The sequence below is a fragment of the Eschscholzia californica genome, unplaced genomic scaffold (genome assembly GCF_041429995.1).
Source record: "Eschscholzia californica isolate CP2 unplaced genomic scaffold, dmEscCali1.0.p SCAF_2, whole genome shotgun sequence".
NCBI lineage: Eukaryota > Viridiplantae > Streptophyta > Magnoliopsida > Ranunculales > Papaveraceae > Eschscholzia > Eschscholzia californica.
In genome coordinates this window covers 23207805-23219502 of record NW_028238309.1, presented here as the reverse complement: position 1 = coordinate 23219502, position 11698 = coordinate 23207805, and the positions used below count along the sequence as shown (strand labels likewise).

The 11698-nt window shown below is 34.9% G+C and overlaps 1 protein-coding gene across 1 annotated transcript in view; it reads left to right on the top strand.

Moving 5' to 3' along the window:
* Window positions 1-6693: 6693 nt before the first annotated feature.
* The window catches only part of LOC147556993 (uncharacterized), a 29311-nt gene continuing 24306 nt past the window's right edge, over window positions 6694-11698 (top strand). Inside the window, exons 1-2 of the mRNA XM_086658033.1 lie at window positions 6694-7385; window positions 8249-11552. The gene's annotated coding sequence lies outside the window, so the exon portion shown is untranslated. The remainder of the gene's footprint in view (window positions 7386-8248; window positions 11553-11698) is intronic.

The following is an 11698-nucleotide window of genomic DNA, read 5'->3' as shown; positions in this document are numbered from 1 at the left end:
AATTTTTTGTTTTACACGGTCATAACAGGTCATTCTCTAGATTGGGGTTACAACAAATTCAAACGTGATATTTCTCGATGCATTTCTAAATGATGTAGTGCAAAATTTCAATTTTTCTTATATCTCGTAAAATCAAGGCCGCAGCTTTGGTAATAAAGAAAATTCTCCGGGGAATAAACACTTTTCTTAAAACTAGTAAAATAAGATTGACTTTTATGTTTCTTTTTATTGCTAAGGGGCTTGTAATTTTAGAAGATGCTATAAAAAAAAGCTCCTCCATCTCATCACCTCTCACTACCACCTCATCTTCACGCCATCTCATCATCTTCTCCGGCGAAAGCCGTCAACCGGTCAATTCTCCAGCCGACGACCTTCAAACATCTAATTGTGTTTTAGTAATTCCATTTCATTAGTTAATTTAGGATTGATTAGGTTAAGACTGTTTATTGGTGATTTTAGACCTCTACTATATTACTTGGGTTGCATTGTTATTTATTGATATAGATGATTCTCTGAGTTTAGATAACTCACCTAAATTACAGTAAGCATCAAGTGTTAATTTGGGCTTGTTTTGTGTTTCGAGTTACATGTGGGTATGATCTCATAAGTTCATAGAAGTGTACGTTATCTTATTAAGTCGGACCGAGTATCCATGATCCTCTTGGGATTGAATTTCGGTATAATTAATTTTGGACTCAGTGTTTCTTTACTATTTGGTGAATTATGCTTAGTTCTTAACACTTGATGCTTCTTTACTATTTGGTGAATTTCGGTAGAATTAATTTTGGACTCAATGTTCCTTTCTCTATCCTCTGTTCGTGAAACCTCTCTCTCTAGATCTGTTCTAGAGAGAGAGGAAAGGAAAAAAAATATATGGAGAGAGGGGAGAGAGAAAAAAACTTTATTTTTAATTTCTTTTTTATGTTTGAAGATCGCCGGCCGGAAAATTGGCCGGCCGGCGACTTTCACCGGAGAAGATGATGAGGTGGCAAGAAGATGAAGTCGCAGAGAGAACAGATGAGATGGAGGAGAACTTTCAAAAAAAATTTACTCCCTCCGTCCCATTTTGTTTGTAGTTTTGGGGAATTCAATTTATTAGTAAATGATATTTATTGTTGACAAATATAAAGACTTTCTCTAAACTACCCTTATTTAATATACAGTATTTCAATAAATACAACATTGGTAGAAGCGTAGAACCAATTAGAGCCTTTGAATGGTATTCAAACTAAAGGATAGTCTTGGAAGTTTCATCATTTTAATAATTAAATGAATGTTATAAAAGGAAAGTGACCAAACATTTTGGGACATCCATAAAAGGAATAACAACCAAACAAAATGGGACGGAGGGAGTATTTTGTATTCCCCATAAAAATTTATTCCCCAGAGAACTTTCAAAAAAATCTGGATTCCCTCGAAAATTTATTTCCCGGGGAATTTTCTTTATTCCCCAAAGTCGCGGCCAAAATCAAATGCAAATGGTTATGTACGTATCTACTTCCAAGGTACTGAATGTTTCTCACCAAGATTCTATTTTAAATGTATGCTTGTGTCATGTTGTAACAGTTAGATGTTAAAACCAAGGTTTGAAAATACGTTTTTACGCCTCGAGGCGGTCTGCTCCCCACGAGGTGAGGCGGTGCCTCGAGGCACACCTCGAAGCGTAAAATACGAAAAAGATAAATTGTTAAAGATACTGAAATAAACTATGTTAAAACATATAATAACAAGTTTTCTACCTTACTACCATAGTATAAACTCTGAAATGTTGCCAAACAACTCAAAAATAACAATGAAAAGCAAAACACAAAATTCTAAAGAGTTCTTCTAAAACAATAAACGCAATGCATTAATAAATCTTTCTCATCAACCAAGGATCTGATTATCTTCTACGTCATCACTACTTCCATCGTCATCACATCTAACAGCTTGTTCATCTTCTTCATGTGATAGCAAATCTTCCCAATCATCTTCGTCATCTAACAACTGCATAGGTTGTTTTTCTTTCCCTATTTTGAAGAGAAAATATTAAAAGAACATATAAGTTTCTTTCTTAGAACAATAATTGTTTGTAATAATAATTACAATACCATTAAAAAGTTGTCGATTACCAGTATTTTTCTTTCCTCTTTTACTAGATTCTCCCCTACATGTAGTATTTTCCCTTCTTTTCCTTACTAGTTGTGGTATTTCTTCATCGGATTCCGCAACCTCCCTCTGAAGAGTGGTGATATCCAACTCATGAAGATTTTCCTATCAATTAGTATTACTTGTATCAACTCCCACTCCAACGTTCGATCCAACAACCCATTCATCGTCACTATCAATTTCATCAACAACTAATGTATCATCCACATTCTTTTCTTGTCTTATCCTCTTTGTTAGTTGTTTTATCCTTAGCTTCTTGTTGTACATGACGAAAACTAAAGCATTTAGCTTCGCTGTACCCAATCTATTCCTTCTCTTTGTATGAATCTAAAATTACATAAACTTACACATTAATAGTTTGTTGTTAACACCTGAGTAAAGGGACGACCAAATAGTTCTCGTTTGCCTTCATACTTGTCGAGACTCTCATGAGCTTTAATTCTCTCTTGTTCATTTGGAATGAGTTTATCCATACAATTGTAAAGTCCACTCATGACTTCACCATTACTCGAGAAATTTGACTCATATCGAAACTGGGGATTTAGAAAATATGCCGCGGCATGCAGATCGCGATGCATTTGGTAATCCCATTTATCATCAATAATATCCCATATTTCCTTGTACTTCGGTAACTCATTTTCAAAATTTTTTGCAATATCTTCTTTGGCCTTGTCCATAACTCCATATATAAAACCCATAGCTGGCATTTTTTCTGAATCAACCAATCTCAACACACCAACTAAAGGTTTGGTAGCCTTCAGTGAATATATTAAACTTGGCCAGAAAGTGTTGTCTCTCAATATTATTTTTTTGACAGCTTTTCCTTCCTCTTTTTTCGCCCGTGAACAATTGTTCCACTTACTGGAACTAAACATCTCTTCCAACAGCGACTTACTTTGCAACATACTTTGTAGAGTGAGATTTGCCATAGCAAATCGTGTTGGAGCGGGCCGAATCAACTCTCTCTTTAAGGTTTTTCTCATTAAAGTAAGCACCCAACCATGACTATATATGAAGTTACTCACTTGTTTTGCTTTCCGATAAGCATTTGCAAGTTGAGGTAACTTATATATCTTCTCATGTATTAAGTCGATACAATGGGCAGCACACGGAGTCCAATATAAACCCTTTCTCTTTACCATTAATTTTTCTCCTGCTTTTTTTGTAAGCGGCTGCATTATCTGTTACAACTTGAACAACATGCTCTTCTCCTACCTCTTCAACAATCTCATCTGGAAGCTTATATATCATGTCAGCATCTTACTTCTCAATGATGACTGGCCAAACATTTGATTCTTAAAAAAACTTCCTCCATATTATTTACTCAAGTTAAATCAGACTTTATTGAATTGTATACATTTTGAACGACATTATCAAACTCACTTCTATTTTTACATCTGACATGTCAAATGTAATTGATTCATTAGTTAGGGATTGGGCAAGTCATAGTGTCTAATTTGTTCTACAATTCTAATGTTATATTTAATGAAATACTCTAAATTAAATGAGGATAGTTTAGGAAAATATTATCATTGTTCAACAATAAAGAAGGTTTATACAATAAGTTGAATTCTCCAAAAGGTCAAACAAAGTGGGATGAAATGAGTATAACATTTGTTGTCAATTGTTCAATTTGCAAAATTGAAAAATGTATGCTATTTAATAAATGAAGAAAAATATTATACGATGCAAGTATGATATGATATAATTAATAAAAACATATAATATGTCGAAAATGAGTTGTGCAGTTGTGCCTATGACCATAATATTTCGAAGCCCCAACAAGTTATTTAGGTTAAGATGACGAGCAAGCTCGACGCAATAAATGCAGGCCATCGCTTATCGATCCCTTTCATAACTGTGTTGTGGTCTAGAATTAAGTTGCCATGGTCCCTGCTCAAACCCACATCAAACGCATTCTCTGTGGAATCTGGACCAGGTCAAGCGGGGTCTAGAAATTGAAAAGATGACTGAGGGAAACTTGTAAGAGATGAAGAAGAATAATGTTATACTTTATTTGAAATCAAATAAATGTACAACAACAAACAACCATGAATAGGTGATAGAAAATGGCAGGAGAAAAAATATAAGTCAGAAATTGGTCTCTAAAATTTGAATCCCTACACTATGTAATATCTAAAATGAAAAATCGAAATCTTGTTACTATGTAATGGACCTATAATATTTTGGCATGGCCGCGACTTTGGGGAATAAAGAAAAATCTCTGGGGCATATAGAATTAGTCAAATGACTTAGGGGGCATATTCATTTTTTAGTCCAAAAATTCATTTAATTGATCTTTGCCCATAAATTTTCATCTTCTCTCTTATTCTCTCTCCTGCTCATCCTCTCTCTCCTGTCCATTCTTTCTCTCACAAAAACAGAATGATAGTAATTAAAAAAAAAAAATTATATCAAACCTTACTAGAAGAATATGTGAGTGTGGTTCAATATCAAGCCCCTGTTATGAAGATGATTTGGTAAGGTGGCCAATACGTGGACAACCGTTTTTCTTATATGGACAACTATCTTATGTGGACAACGCAAAAAAATTAATTTTTTATATGGACATCAGTTTCTAAGGGGACAACTCTCTATTATTTTCATTCAAGTCCTCTTAGAATCAGATGTATTATTTGATGACCTCTCTCTTTCTCCATAAACCCTAGGTTAGTTTAGTCTTCATCTCTTCTATTACTTGTTCTTCATCATCACCCAAATTTCTAGAGAGAGAAACTCCTTGGAGAAGCAGTGGTGGTTATGGCATCAAACAAAGGCAAGGGAGTTGTTGTAGAATCTCCCCAAAGACAAAGGTTAGAACCCTAAAACTCTAAAACCAACCATTAAGAAGAAGATAGTACTGATGGCAGAGAAAATTAGAGAAGATGTGGAAGACGAAGATGGATCTGTTGGTTCCGACTCTGAAAACGATGGTGAAGAGGAAGATGAATCTGGTAAGTCGGATTGTGCAAAAATATGGCATAATAGAACATTACTTGCGACGAAAATCTGACATAATCAGAAAACTTGCCAGATTTTCGTCGCAACTTAGCTTCTGTTATGCAATATTTTCGTCGGTTTTCTCCGAAAATACGGCATAACAGAAGCTAAGTTGCTACGAAAATCTGGAAAATTGTCCGATTTTGCCAGATTTTCGTCGCAAGTTATGTTATGTTTTACCTCATCAATGTCATTAATGCTTATTATAGAAACGCCCGGAAAAACTTCTTCAGGTGCAGATTGAGGGATTTTGTCTTCTTCATCCATCTAGGGTTTGATAAAAAAAAATGGTAGAAACTACAGTTTACTTTTAGTAGAAGTGAAGAAAGAAGAATAAGACTAAGAAGAGATTTTGTCTTCTTCATCCATCTAGGGTTTGATAAAAAAAAAAAATAGTAGAAACTACAGTTTACTTTTAGTAGAAGTGAAGAAAGAAGAATAAGACTAAGAAGAAGGAAGAAGATGAAGAAGAAGAAGACAGTTTAGGTTTTCAATCTTTAACTATTATTTTTGTTAGTAGTCCACACGTTACTACTTATTAGTATTTAAGACTTTATGGAGTTGTCCCCTTATTAAATCAAAGTCAACTAAGTCAAGCATAGTTGACTCGCATCGGACCCGAAAATAGTTGTCCATATAAGGAAAACGGTTGTCCGCGTATTGGCCACCTTTGGTAAACATTAGTAGTAACTGCTTTTCTCTATTATGAAGATCATTCTAGGGGTTTGCATGTTTTCCCAACCCTAAAATCAGCTATCTACTGTTCACGTTTTAGTTTTTCCATTGTATAAATTCCTTCATCAAACTTCTTGGTAAATTTGATTGATTTAGGTCCTAAAGATTAAGTATCAAATTATATGATGGGTGTTTTTTGGGTTTGAAACGAGTGAGAGATACAAACGACATAGAGAAAGAGGGAGAAAATTATCTATTGTTCTAAGCGCCTAAGTGGTTAAGACATAAACCAACATGACCGCCTAAGTTAAACTTATAATGAAAGAGGCCTAAACCCAACATCATAAAAGAGGTCTCTTCTAGGGATCGAACCCGAGACCTCGGGGATTATTGGAATTTATGTTAACACGTTGAACCACTTGGGAACCAAGTGTTGACGACTTGGGTTATTAAAAGTATAAATAATGTAATAAATTTGTTGGGCTTTAGACTTTTTTCGTGTTGTTGGACTTTAAACCTTTTTTTTATAAGTTTAACTTAGGCGATTATCGTGCTTATCACACTTTCATGATGTATCAATGTCTTGTAACGACTAACGTATATAGTAGTTGATTTCTAAAAATAAAAATAAAAATAAAAAATACTCCCGAAGTCCTATGAAGTGTCTTAAGTGTGTGAAATTGGTTTTTTTTGTTGAACTTTGAAATTGGGGGTTTTAGTTTCTGAAGTTGTTTCTTACCACGTTCTATTCAAACCCAACGGTCGAAACAAATCCCCTAAACCAGACAAAATAAAAGAAACGAGTTCACGACCTCCTTCCTCTTCAGTTTTCTCTTTCTACTCTTTCCGTCTTTTCCTTCTTCTGTTAAGGTATTTGTTCTTCCTTCCGTTTTCTCTTTCTACTATCTGTTAGGGCTTTTTTTGTTTTACTTCCGATTTCTCTTTCTACTCTCTTCTTCTCTTCCTTCCTCTCTTATGGTTTTTGTTCTTCCTTATTTTTCCGTTTTCCTGGCAGGAACTTCCGCTGTCCAGACGATGCTGCAAGCAGTTTGCTTTTTGACTAATCTAGGGTTTCGTGGCTAATTTGGTTTCTCTATTTTTTGTTTTCTTTCAAACATCTAAATTTCATTCTCTGATCGTTTCTCTGATTAGGGTAGTATAGTATGGGTTGGATTTCGTTCTTGATCAGTTGATTGCTTCTGCAGATTCCATAGTTAGTCAATTTGGGAGATCTGGATTCAACTACAAAAGGGATTCAAGTTTGTATTTGATATATGGAATGGGGTTATTTCTTCATTAATAATTACTTTTTAATGGCTTGAGAGAATGACTCTGATGCCGATCTTATCATGTCTATGTGCATGATAAGATCCACATCAGGATCACCTTCAATACTTGCCCTGGTGGTGGTTTCAACCAATAACAGTTTATTGATTTGATTGCTCTTCAGGGGGAAATTCTTCCAATTGAGCCTAGTTGCATCGCTTGGGAGAAAGATTTCTGGCAAACAGTGAGATCAGCCGTGTTAATGCATTTGGATTTGTCGGTATAGAAACTTAAACGTAATCTACTTTTTCTGTTTCTGTTAATTTTGAAACTTTTTTTCTTTACAGAAGTTTAGGTATCTGTTAATTTTGATAACTTTTAATCTATTGATTGGTTCAGTTTTCTATGTGTTTCTCATGCCCTCGGCAAAACATTACTAATATATAGTTTTGGTTTTTTCTAGTGTGCCATTATTTTAGAATCCTGCAATACTTTTCCATTCCGTGCAGTCCTCCATTATTTTTGCTGTTTCGAGGACGAGTGGGTGTTTTCTTAACTTGTTTCTTTGATTTTTATCCATGTTAAAGGAATAATAATTTGTTTTTGCAAAATTCATTTGATTTTGCAAGGGAAATCTACCAATTTGATACTCCCAGGAGATATTATTTGGCTTTTTCCCAGGGGGGTTTCCTGTTTTCATCATTTGTGGAACCAAATACCCAAAGACCCAACTGTCCGTGCTTTTCTCAAGCCCTTTGGGGAAACAGTAAACTATTAGGTTTTACTTTCATCCCTTAACATGTGATGAACTCCTTTTCCAAGGACACATTACGTAGTTTTGTGAAACGGCTATTTGAACTTGCTTCTTTGATTTTGTGAGAATAGGACTTTCTCCAGGGAGGAATAACCTTGTTTTGAAAATTGAGTTTTTTTTTTTAATCTCCTATTGTTCTGTTGAAGTTCTCTGCCATATTGTTGGTTTATGAAGGTGTTAGTTATACAAATATAGAAATGGTGAATTAATTGAATACTTTTTCGAGATCCTGTAGTACCTACTCTCGTGTCGTCGTGGTTTCCATTTTTGTGGACTGGGTTCTTTTACTTTCTGTGCAGGGGTTTTGTTGATTGAACTGCTTTCAGTTTCTTTTTCTTTCTTTAGGTGGTCTGCTTGATCCTGTATGTTACAACCTGGAGTTAAAAGTTGATAATGTCTTTGAAGTTATTGTTGTTTTTTCCAGTTGGTAGCACACTTCTACTGGGAAATATGCAATGCGTTAGAGGTTTTTCAGTTCATTGTCAATACTGAAATATCAAATATGCAATATGCAATATGATAAGTTTCACAATGTTCTACAGTAGTACAGGGAAGTCAATTTCAAGCGGATTATTTAGACGGTATTTGGTTTTTGTGTAGGTTTTTATCACATTCGAATGTTTACCAATAATTATTCCTTCACTTTTCTATGGAGTACATGCAATTCCTTTCTCTTTCTTTTTGGAAGTCTTTGCACTCTGTATCTGGTCGTAATCTGATTTAGGAAGCGGTGCTATTTGTGTGAGTTTGCTTGTCCAGATTCAGATGATCACTGGTATTGTATATTTTAGGACTCGGGTTGAGCTGAGCGCCGTTCAACCGTAAGGGGGTTTTCTACTTGTGTTGCTTTTCTCAAAACTTAGTTTTCAATGCATTCATTTTTGCTAACGTATTAAAAATTCCTTCACTTTACTCTAGGGATTTGGTGCCTGTTGCGGAACGGAAGTGCTCTCCTAATAAAAAGTTGAGTGGTTGGATTTCTTCCTTATCATTTGTTTGAAACTTTTATTTCCTTTTCAATTGATGTTTCCTAGGATATGCAGCTCGGTCCAACTCCAAGAAGATACGATCTAGTTTCCTCTGAAGGTTTATTTTTTCTGACTTATCATGTCTTTTGGGTAAACAGTACTCTATTATGTTCTCTTTCAGTTTGTAGCGTGCATCGTGCTTCATTTTAAGAATATCTCCATATTTGCATTCCTTAACTTGTGGTGAACTCTTTTTGTTTTTCGATTTTGAGGATGATTGGTGTTCAGAGGAAGTGTTAATTTCTTTTCTTAGAAGAGATCTTCCTGTCGAGTTCCATTCAAATTTGCATCGTCTGGTTTCTTCGCTTCCAATTACTATTGAGTTGTTTATGAAGGGTATTTTCTGTCTATTAACTTGCTTTTTCAATAAATTTTAATTGTTAGAGGGATAGTTATAGAAGCATGAAAAGTTTTTTTTTTTTGAAAATTAGATTGAATATATTAGGAGAAAAAAAACTATTTACAGATAGGAGGGATACAATGGGCAATGTCTCACATCATCCATGTATCCCAATGCATAACTATATCACAGTAGGATACATTCTTAAATTTATCTATTCTCCTAATCCAAGCGAAGATTGTGCCCTTCACATCTTCAATGTCCACTAAAGAAATAAGGTTCTTCTCTTTAAAAATCTTGTTATTCCTGTCGTTCCATATGCTCCATATGATTGCAGAGAAGCATGAAAAGTTCATTTCTTTTTTATTTGCATTTTGAGCATCTAAATGTGGCTCGCTTTTATATTTGATATTGGAGGGTGTTATTAGTTCATTGGTATTGCACGATAAGATCCACATGCGCATGATCTTGCGTAATTGTTATTCTGGTGGTTTAAACCAGCAACAGTTTATTGATATGATTTTTCTTCAGGTAAAGCACATTCGTATTCATTCTATTGAGCCTTTGCTGTGTGGTCTCCAAGGAAGATTTCAGGGGAACTGCAAGATCACTTTGTTTATGTATTTGGATATTTCGGTACAGAAACTTTTGACATTAACTAGTTTTTCTGTTACTGTCAATCTAGAATCTGTTCTCTCCTTTGGTTGTTCTTCACAGATAAGCAGGTAACGTCTCTGGATTTGTTCGTGCTAGTCGATATGTTTGCTTTGACATGACCTTAAAAAATCATCTTGGTGAGGGGAAGGTTTATCTTTTTGTTTGATATCTTTATAATGATCTATAACCACCAAATTCTGATTAATGGATTGCTGTTTTGGGTATATGCTTTGGCATAACTCTGAGCTATCATCTTGGCCATTGAAGGTTTATTGATTCGACTTACTGTGATTTATTGATACTTGGATTAAGGTTTTAACATTGAGAATCGTTTGAATTGATTTTTGTTTTCTCCAGTTGGTTACATGCTTCTTGTTAACAAGATATCAGTCTGTTGATTTTCTTTTTCGTGGGGGGTTTTGGGACCAAAAATGAAAATCTTTACATGGAGTGTAGTTTGTGCAATCCTTCCAATTTTCTTAGTTCGTCGTTACTAATCTAATATGCGTTGTTAAAAGTTTCACGATGTTTTATATGAAAGTTGGTGGCTTCGGGAGGAAGAATGGGCTCTCTTCTTTTGTCTAAAGGGGGTTTTCTACTTCACATTGGTTCCACAATGTCCATTCTTTGTCATTTGCCGTTTATAACTTTGTATGAGGTTGTACCTCTCTATATTAATAACATCAAATTTATTTAATACCTTTCAGGAGTACCTCATTCCCAAAGACCGGCTTTCCGTACCTTTCTCATGTACCTGGGGGAAACCGTAGACTATTAAATTTTGTTTTCAGTTTTCAACGTGCTTTATTTTAAAAATCTTGCTCTATCTTTTCATTCCTAACATGTCATGAACTCCTTTTTGGTTTCAAGGATGACAGGTCATAAGGGGAGACATTAATTTGATTTGTCATAAGAGATTTTCCTGTTCGGAGTCCAACCTGATTTGCATCTAAAAGTTCCATCTTTGCTTTTTCAATTTTTATACTTGTTAGAGATGTGTTTATATTGGAAGGGGTTATCTAATTGAACTTTCTTCTTAGTTTATTTTTTCTTTCTTCACCTCTTCTTGAATTGATTTACGTACTTGTTTATGTTCTCTTTCTCAGGCTTCTATGTGATGGGATCTATGGATCATGGGACGGCTAGTCTTATTCTGCCATGTTAATGTCAGAGAGGCGAAGGGATAAAAAGCCATTCCAGTTCGTTTCTTTTTACGGTGTTTTCAATAGTTATAAGTACTCATTTGGTTCTTATTTGTTTACTAGCATGTTTGGGGTCAACTTTGTCAAATCACCTGCGTGAAGGGTCATTTTTTGAACTTGCTTCTTTGATTTTTGTACTTGTTAGAGAAACTATAAATATAATTAGTGGAAGCAAAATCAATTGATGTTTTCCTGGGATTTGCAACTTGGTCCAACTCCAAGGAGACACGACCTAGTTTTCGCTTGGTCTGGTTACTTTTTCCTCGTTTCTAGGGGATTAATAAATCTTGATCCTTTAGTTCATAGGTTATTTATTTGACTATTGAGTACATGAAGTTTCAATTGATTCTTCGTATTCTAGGGGCTGCGTTGGAGGTATTAACACTCCGTACCTGGTTGCAATTGATTCAGGAAACAATAAGGTTTGATTGAACCCTAAAAACTTAGCTTTTTTTTTTGTTAGTTTCACTTTCGTTCTTTTGAACTCCCTTCCTCATTTTCGCACGGTTATTAGGCTTCAACCCTTGAAGAACCGGCATGGTTCTTTTTTGACGGAAGTTTTCTGTTG